Raw genomic sequence first — 9,950 nt, forward strand, 5'->3', positions numbered from 1 at the left:
ACAATGACCAAATTGGAGTATAAGACAAGGCAGGAACAGACGATGCTTTGCATGTACATTATACTCAACACTTGTGATGCATTTTGGGAAGACGACAACGAAACATTAGGTGACATTGACAGATGTTTGGTCTTTATTTTTTTAAGAAGGTTTGATCTAGATTTTTGGAAACCCCCCTTTGATATAACCCTGATCTCTTCAATCTCTTCGAGTGTAAAAAAAAAACTCTTCAATTCCTTTGCGTAGGTCAGGCGTCTCTCTTTGCTGTTCGCCACAAAATTAAACTTGCAGGTTGAGATTCTCGATCACAATTCCGCAGCAGGCCAGGTTCACCGATCTAGCCGGACATGGCACCGACGTCATCTAGCATCCCGCCGGCCAAAAGGCTTCGGCGTCGCCGCCGGGCGAAGCGCTCTCGCGTCACCACCGCCTACTCTGACTGGTAAGATCGCGATCGCCCGCCTCCCGTTGCTCATCTGTCGATCCTGTGCCTAACTCAGACGTGCCCTCCGCAGGAGGGACTGGGCGAGCCTATCGTGCGGGCCGGCCGTTCTGATCGCCGAGCGCGCGCTCTCCGCCGATCTCGCCGACTACGTGCGCCTCCGCGCGGTGTGCAGCGCGTGGCGGCGGTGCACCGCGGATCCCCGTGCCGACGCGCGCGGCGCCGCCCTGGACAGCAGATTCCACCCTCGAGGATGGATCATGCTCGAAGACAGCGTCGGCGGCGTCCGCCCCCGCCACAGCCGCTTCCTGAACGTCTCCACCGGGGAGTGCGTCCGGACGGAGCTGCCGGAGCTGGACGGCCGCGTCGTGCTCGCGCCCACCCCCGAGGGCCTCCTCCTCCTGCTGAACGACGACGAGACCCATGCCGTCTGCCTGCTGAACCCGCTCACCGGCGCTCTCACGGACCTCCCGCCAGCAACCGGTCTGCTCTCCGGCTTTGTTAGCTACTCTAGTCGCTGTAGTTTTTCTTCAGTTAGTTTGCTTTCGTCAGAAATAACGTAGCTAGGCGCACGAGCTCGCGAGTCGTTGTGTGAGCCGCGCATGTAGGCGATCTGGGCACGATCGTTGCCGGATTGAACGGGGTGGCCAGCCACGAAACCCACTCGTGGGATGGCGCGAGTCTTAGGGATCGTGGCACTAGGATCGGGCGACCTCTTCTCTCTGTAACAGAATAAGTAGAGGAGATCAAGAAACAGAAAAGTCATAACGTTGTACGTGACGCAAAAAACCTCCTGTCTCTCCTCTCTGTGTTTGGCGAGCTGTGAGAGATCGATCGACCCTGACAATTGGCATCAGAGCCTGTTTCCGGCGATCCTGGCGCCATGGCTGACACCGGAGTTCAGCCAGACCAGACGGCGGCGGCACCCCGCAACGACGGCGGGGATGGGAGCCGCTCGCGCACTCCACCACGGGGGCGCAGCCGTGGACGGAGCCGCGTACGGAGGGAGCGGCAGGTGGTGATCCACCAGGTGGCGGCCACGGAGCGCGCGCCGCTCGTGCCCGGCGCGGGCACCACGTTCCCGACGCTGACGTCCACGAACTACATCGAGTGGTCCCTCGTGATGAAGGTGCATCTGGAGTCTTGGGGGCTCTGGGACGCGATCCAAGGCAACGCACAACACGTGCGTGACGACAAGACGGCGCTCGGCGTGCTGTTCTGGGCCGTCCCCCCGGAGATGCTCGGCGTCCTCGTCGTCAAGGAAACGGCGAAGGAGGCCTGGGACACGATCAAGGTCATGCGCATGGGGGTGCACCGTGTGCGCGAGGCGACCGCGCAGCGACTGCGCGCGGAGTTCGAGCAGATCACCTTCCGCGACGGCGAGACTCTCGACTCCTTCGGCATGCGGATCACAGCCCTTGTCAACCAGTTGCGTACGCTGGGGGACAACGTCGATGAGGTGCGCGTGATCCAGAAGATCCTTCGTGTCGTCCCCGCCCGCTACACCCAGATCGCAGTCGCCATCGAGACGCTCCTTGACCTGACCACAATCTCGGTCGAGGAGCTGATCGGTGGACTACGCACCGCAGAGGAGCGCTGTGGTGGCGGGGCGGCTCAGGCCAGCGGAGGCGGCCAGTTGCTCATGACGGAGCAGCAGTGGGACGCGCGGCGCCGGGAGCGCGAGCAGGGCCAGGGGTCCGGCTCGAACAGCGCCGGCAACGGGAACGGCCAACGGGGGCGGCGGCAACCGCCGCCGTGGCAAGCCGCAAAACCAGAGGCGCGGCAACGACGCTCAAGGCCAAGGCGGCGGCAGCGGCCGCGACAGCACCGGCAACGGCGGGCGCGACATGTCTAAGGTGAAGTGTTACAATTGCAATAAAAATGGCCACTTCTCCCGTGATTGCACCGAGCCCCGGCGGGAACGAAAGGAGCAGGTTCACCTGGCGCAAGGTGGGGCAGAGGAGAGCTCGCTCCTGCTCGCGACTGCGGACGTGTGGACCGCGGCCGAACCCACGCCGGAGCACGTACTGCTCAACGAAGAGCACTCCCAGGCGCGCGCAGCGGTAGACGGCCAGCGCTGCGACCTAGCCTGGTACCTTGACACGGGTGCGAGCAACCACATGTCGGGCCGGCGAGAGATCTTCTCGGCGCTGGACACCGGCGTCCGCGGCGCCGTGAAACTTGGGGACGGCTCGGCGGTCCAGATCGAGGGGAGAGGGACGATCCTCTTCCAATGCCGGAACGGTGAGCACTTGGTACTGTCGGATGTGTATTACATCCCAAAGCTCTGCAGCAACATCGTCAGCATCGGACAGTTGGACGAGATCGCCTACGAGACCCATATAAGTCTCGGCGTGCTCCAACTCCGTGATCCTGGAGGCCATCTCCTCGCGCGAGTACATCGGAACCAGGGGAGGTTGTACGTGCTGCAGCTCACGCCAGCCCAGCCAGTGTGCTTCGCGGCGCACGCTGGAGAGGACGCTTGGCGCTGGCATGCGCGCTACGGCCACGTAAACTTCCGGGCTCTACGTCAACTTGCCCGGAACGAGCTGGTGCGCGGCCTCCCGCTATTTGATGAGGCGGATCGTGTCTGCGAAGCGTGTCTCGCCGGCAAGCAGCGCCGGGCACCCTTCCCTCAGCAGGCTCTCCGCAGGGCCGGCGAGGTCCTTGAGCTGGTGCACGCGGATCTCTGTGGCCCAATCTCCCTTCCAACGCCAGGAGAGAAGCGGTACTTCTTGTTGCTGGTAGATGATAAGAGCAGGCACATGTGGCTGTACCTGCTCGCGACCAAGGATGAGGCGCAGCCCGCTCTGAAGCGGTTTCAGGCCATGGCGGAGCTCGAGTCCGGGCGGCAGCTCAAATCGCTGCGCACGGACCGCGGCGGGGAGTTCACCTCCGCCAGCCTGGGTGCGTACTACGCCGACCAGGGAGTCAAGCGCCAGCTCACGGCGCCCTACACGCCTCAGCAGAACGGCGTAGCCGAGCGCCGGAACCATACCATCGTGGGCATGGCGCGCAGCCTGCTGAAGACAAAGGGCGTGCCGGCGCGGTTCTGGGGGGAGGCCGTAACGACGGCGGTCTACCTCCTGAACAGGTCTACAACCAAGAGCGTGGCGGGGTCGACCCCGCACGAGGCCTGGTGCGGGCGGCGCCCCAACGTCGAGCACCTGCGCGTGTTCGGGAGCGTCGCACATGTCAAGGTGACACGTCCAAACCTGTCGAAGCTTGATGACAGGAGCACACCCATGGTATTCCTTGGCTACGAGCCAGGATCGGCGGCTTATCGCATCTACCACCCGCCGACGAACCGTGTCCTGGCCTCGAGGGATGTCGTGTTCGACGAGGAGGCCGCGTGGGACTGGTCTCAGGTCGAGGCGACAAGCGAGGAGCCGCAGTGGGACACCTTCTCCGTCGAGCTCGAACCGGTGCCCGCCGAGGAAATCGGCGGCACCCCATCTGGCGCAACATCCCCTGAGGCGCCGAGCTCTCTTACAACGCCGACATCGACGCGCACCAGTGCGCCCACGACGCAGCCCGCGACGCCGATTTGCGCTACACCAAGCCCAGACCGCTCTGGCATAGAGTTCGTGTCTCCACCACCGGGGGCGTCGGTGCCGCCACCCGACGAGGAGGCGCCGCGGCGGTACCTCACGTTGGAGAACCTATGGGACACCACTGAAGAAGGAGCAGGTGATAACAGTCAATACAGTTACCTGTGCCTCTTCGCAGGGGAGGAGCCAACCTCTTTCAACGAGGCGCGGAAGGAGGGAGGATGGAGGAACGCCATGAACGAAGAGATGCAGAGCATCGTCCACAACGACACATGGGAGCTGTGCGAGCTCCCGCCCGGGCACCGACCGATAGGCCTCAAGTGGGTCTACAAGCTCAAGAAGGACGCCCACGGCACGGTAGTGAAGCACAAAGCGCGGCTGGTGGCAAAAGGATATGTCCAAGTCCAAGGAGTGGATTTCGAGGACGTGTTCGCTCCGGTGGCGCGCATGGACTCGGTGCGCGTACTGGTCGCACTCGCCGCGCACCACGCGTGGCCGATTCATCACATGGATGTCAAGTCCGCCTTCTTGAACGGAGACTTGCAGGAGAAGGTCTACGTCGTTCAGCCGCCCGGGTACGTCACCCCCGGCGAGGAAGGGAAGGTGCTACGCCTGTGCAAGGCGTTGTACGGGCTACGCCAGGCCCCGAGAGCTTGGAACGCCAAGCTGGACGAGAGTCTGCGCTCTCTGGGCTTTGAGTGTTGCCCCTCGGAGCACGCGGTCTACCGACGCGGGGAAGGCGACAAACCTCTGCTCGTCGGTGTGTACGTCGACGATCTCGTCATCACGGGCGCGGACAAGACAGAGATCGACGCATTCAAGCACCAGATGACCGCGCTCTTCCGCATGAGCGACCTCGGTGAGCTCAGCTACTACCTGGGCATTGAGGTGCGCCAGGAACGCCACCGCATCACGCTCTGTCAAGCAGCCTACGCGAAGAAACTGCTGGAGCGCGCCGGGCTCCAGGAGTGTAACCCCGGCAACGTGCCGATGGAAGCTCGACTGAAATTGAGCAGAGACAGCAAGGAGAGGCCGGTGGACAGCACGGAGTACCGCAACATCATCGGAGGGCTGTGCTACTTCGTGCACACAAGGCCGGACATCTCCTTCGCCGTCGGCTACCTGAGCCGCTTCATGGAGACACCGGCTTCAGATCATTACGCGGCTGTGATGCGTCTGCTTAGGTGTGTAGCAGGCACGCTGGACTACGGTTGTGCCTACGTCCGGGGCAAGGGCACGCCGGAGCTGCTGGGGTACAGCGACGCGGATCACGCCGGCGACATCGACGATAGGCGGAGCACGACGGGAGTGCTCTACTTCCTAGGCGGCAGCCCGGTGAGTTGGCAGTCGCAGAAGCAAAGGGTTGTGGCGCTCTCCTCATGTGAGGCGGAGTACGTGGCCGCCACCACCGCCGCTTGCCAAGGGATTTGGCTGGCTCGGCTGATCGGAGAGATGCTGAACACGGACGTCCGGCCACCACGACTTCTGGTCGACAACAAGTCAGCGATCTCTCTTTCCAAGAACCCCGTCTTCCATGATCGAAGCAAGCACATTGAGATACGATACCACTTCATTCGTGAGTGTGTGGAAGAAGGGCGGATCGACATCAACTACGTCCGCACCAATGATCAGCTCGCCGACGCCCTCACCAAAGCACTCGGACGACTCAAGTTTCTGGAGCATAGGGGGAGGATTGGCATGACAGAAATAATTCGGCAGCGACAAGATTAGAGGGGAGATTTGTTAGCTACTCTAGTCGCTGTAGTTTTTCTTCAGTTAGTTTGTTTTCGTCAGAAATAACGTAGCTAGGCGCACGAGCTCGCGAGTCGTTGTGTGAGCCGCGCATGTAGGCGATCTGGGCACGATCGTTGCCGGATCGAACGGGGTGGCCAGCCACGAAACCCACTCGTGGGATGGCGCGAGTCTTAGGGATCGTGGCACTAGGATCGGGCGACCTCTTCTCTCTGTAACAGAATAAGTAGAGGAGATCAAGAAACAGAAAAGTCATAACGTTGTACGTGACGCAAAAAACCTCCTGTCTCTCCTCTCTGTGTTTGGCGAGCTGTGAGAGATCGATCGACCCTGACAATTGGCATCAGAGCCTGTTTCCGGCGATCCTGGCGCCATGGCTGACACCGGAGTTCAGCCGGACCAGACGGCGGCGGCACCCCGCAACGACGGCGGGGATGGGAGCCGCTCGCGCACTCCACCACGGGGGCGCAGCCGTGGACGGAGCCGCGTACGGAGGGAGCGGCAGGTGGTGATCCACCAGGTGGCGGCCACGGAGCGCGCGCCGCTCGTGCCCGGCGCGGGCACCACGTTCCCGACGCTGACGTCCACGAACTACATCGAGTGGTCCCTCGTGATGAAGGTGCATCTGGAGTCTTGGGGGCTCTGGGACGCGATCCAAGGCAACGCACAACACGTGCGTGACGACAAGACGGCGCTCGGCGTGCTGTTCCGGGCCGTCCCCCCGGAGATGCTCGGCGTCCTCGTCGTCAAGGAAACGGCGAAGGAGGCCTGGGACACGATCAAGGTCATGCGCATGGGGGTGCACCGTGTGCGCGAGGCGACCGCGCAGCGACTGCGCGCGGAGTTCGAGCAGATCACCTTCCGCGACGGCGAGACTCTCGACTCCTTCGGCATGCGGATCACAGCCCTTGTCAACCAGTTGCGTACGCTGGGGGACAACGTCGATGAGGTGCGCGTGATCCAGAAGATCCTTCGTGTCGTCCCCGCCCGCTACGCCCAGATCGCAGTCGCCATCGAGACGCTCCTTGACCTGACCACAATCTCGGTCGAGGAGCTGATCGGTGGACTACGCACCGCAGAGGAGCGCTGTGGTGGCGGGGCGGCTCAGGCCAGCGGAGGCGGCCAGTTGCTCATGACGGAGCAGCAGTGGGACGCGCGGCGCTGGGAGCGCGAGCAGGGCCAGGGGTCCGGCTCGAACGGCGCCGGCAACGGGAACGGCCAACGGGGGCGGCGGCAACCGCCGCCGTGGCAAGCCGCAAAACCAGAGGCGCGGCAACGACGCTCAAGGCCAAGGCGGCGGCAGCGGCCGCGACAGCACCGGCAACGGCGGGCGCGACATGTCTAAGGTGAAGTGTTACAATTGCAATAAAAATGGCCACTTCTCCCGTGATTGCACCGAGCCCCGGCGGGAACGAAAGGAGCAGGTTCACCTGGCGCAAGGTGTGGCAGAGGAGAGCTCGCTCTTGCTCGCGACTACGGACGTGTGGACCGCGGCCGAACCCACGCCGGAGCACGTACTGCTCAACGAAGAGCACTCCCAGGCGCGCGCAGCGGTAGACGGCCAGCGCTGCGACCTAGCCTGGTACCTTGACACGGGTGCGAGCAACCACATGTCGGGCCGGCGAGAGATCTTCTCGGCGCTGGACACCGGCGTCCGTGGCGCCGTGAAACTTGGGGACGGCTCGGCGGTCCAGATCGAGGGGAGAGGGACGATCCTCTTCCAATGCCGGAACGGTGAGCACTTGGTAATGTCGGATGTGTATTACATCCCAAAGCTCTGCAGCAACATCGTCAACATCGGACAGTTGGACGAGATCGCCTACGAGACCCATATAAGTCTCGGCGTGCTCCAACTCCGTGATCCTGGAGGCCGTCTCCTCGCGCGAGTACATCGGAACCAGGGGAGGTTGTACGTGCTGCAGCTCACGCCAGCCCAGCCAGTGTGCTTCGCGGCGCACGCTGGAGAGGACGCTTGGCGCTGGCATGCGCGCTACGGCCACGTAAACTTCCGGGCTCTACGTCAACTTGCCCGGAACGAGCTGGTGCGCGGCCTCCCGCTATTTGATGAGGCGGATCGTGTCTGCGAAGCGTGTCTCGCCGGCAAGCAGCGCCGGGCACCCTTCCCTCAGCAGGCTCTCCGCAGGGCCGGCGAGGTCCTTGAGCTGGTGCACGCGGATCTCTGTGGCCCAATCTCCCTTCCAACGCCAGGAGAGAAGCGGTACTTCTTGTTGCTGGTAGATGATAAGAGCAGGCACATGTGGCTGTACCTGCTCGCGACCAAGGATGAGGCGCAGCCCGCTCTGAAGCGGTTCCAGGCCATGGCGGAGCTCGAGTCCGGGCGGCAGCTCAAATCGCTGCGCACGGACCGCGGCGGGGAGTTCACCTCCGCCAGCCTGGGTGCGTACTACGCCGACCAGGGAGTCAAGCGCCAGCTCACGGCGCCCTACACGCCTCAGCAGAACGGCGTAGTCGAGCGCCGGAACCATACCATCGTGGGCATGGCGCGCAGCCTGCTGAAGACAAAGGGCGTGCCGGCGCGGTTCTGGGGGGAGGCCGTAACGACGGCGGTCTACCTCCTGAACAGGTCTACAACCAAGAGCGTGGCGGGGTCGACCCCGCACGAGGCCTGGTGCGGGCGGCGCCCCAACGTCGAGCACCTGCGCGTGTTCGGGAGCGTCGCACATGTCAAGGTGACACGTCCAAACCTGTCGAAGCTTGATGACAGGAGCACACCCATGGTATTCCTTGGCTACGAGCCAGGATCGGCGGCTTATCGCATCTACCACCCGCCGACGAACCGTGTCCTGGCCTCGAGGGATGTCGTGTTCGACGAGGAGGCCGCGTGGGACTGGTCTCAGGTCGAGGCGACAAGCGAGGAGCCGCAGTGGGACACCTTCTCCGTCGAGCTCGAACCGGTGCCCGCCGAGGAAATCGGCGGCACCCCATCTGGCGCAACATCCCCTGAGGCGCCGAGCTCTCTTACAACGCCGACATCGACGCGCACCAGTGCGCCCACGACGCAGCCCGCGACGCCGATTTGCGCTACACCAAGCCCAGACCGCTCTGGCATAGAGTTCGTGTCTCCACCACCGGGGGCGTCGGTGCCGCCACCCGACGAGGAGGCGCCGCGGCGGTACCTCACGTTGGAGAACCTATGGGACACCACTGAAGAAGGAGCAGGTGATAACAGTCAATACAGTTACCTGTGCCTCTTCGCAGGGGAGGAGCCAACCTCTTTCAACGAGGCGCGGAAGGAGGGAGGATGGAGGAACGCCATGAACGAAGAGATGCAGAGCATCGTCCACAACGACACATGGGAGCTGTGCGAGCTCCCGCCCGGGCACCGACCGATAGGCCTCAAGTGGGTCTACAAGCTCAAGAAGGACGCCCACGGCACGGTAGTGAAGCACAAAGCGCGGCTGGTGGCAAAAGGATATGTCCAAGTCCAAGGAGTGGATTTCGAGGACGTGTTCGCTCCGGTGGCGCGCATGGACTCGGTGCGCGTACTGGTCGCACTCGCCGCGCACCACGCGTGGCCGATTCATCACATGGACGTCAAGTCCGCCTTCTTGAACGGAGACTTGCAGGAGGAGGTCTACGTCGTTCAGCCGCCCGGGTACGTCACCCCCGGCGAGGAAGGGAAGGTGCTGCGCCTGTGCAAGGCGTTGTACGGGCTACGCCAGGCCCCGAGAGCTTGGAACGCCAAGCTGGACGAGAGTCTGCGCTCTCTGGGCTTTGAGTGTTGCCCCTCGGAGCACGCGGTCTACCGACGCGGGGAGGGCGACAAACCTCTGCTCGTCGGTGTGTACGTCGACGATCTCGTCATCACGGGCGCGGACAAGACAGAGATCGACGCATTCAAGCACCAGATGACCGCGCTCTTCCGCATGAGCGACCTCGGTGAGCTCAGCTACTACCTGGGCATTGAGGTGCGCCAGGAACGCCACCGCATCACGCTCTGTCAAGCAGCCTACGCGAAGAAACTGCTGGAGCGCGCCGGGCTCCAGGAGTGTAACCCCGGCAACGTGCCGATGGAAGCTCGACTGAAATTGAGCAGAGACAGCAAGGAGAGGCCGGTGGACAGCACGGAGTACCGCAACATCATCGGAGGGCTGCGCTACTTCGTGCACACAAGGTCGGACATCTCCTTCGCCGTCGGCTACCTGAGCCGCTTCATGGAGACACCGGCTTCAGATCATTACGCG

The sequence above is a fragment of the Aegilops tauschii genome, chromosome 6 (assembly GCF_002575655.3).
Source record: "Aegilops tauschii subsp. strangulata cultivar AL8/78 chromosome 6, Aet v6.0, whole genome shotgun sequence".
NCBI classification, from domain to species: domain Eukaryota; kingdom Viridiplantae; phylum Streptophyta; class Magnoliopsida; order Poales; family Poaceae; genus Aegilops; species Aegilops tauschii.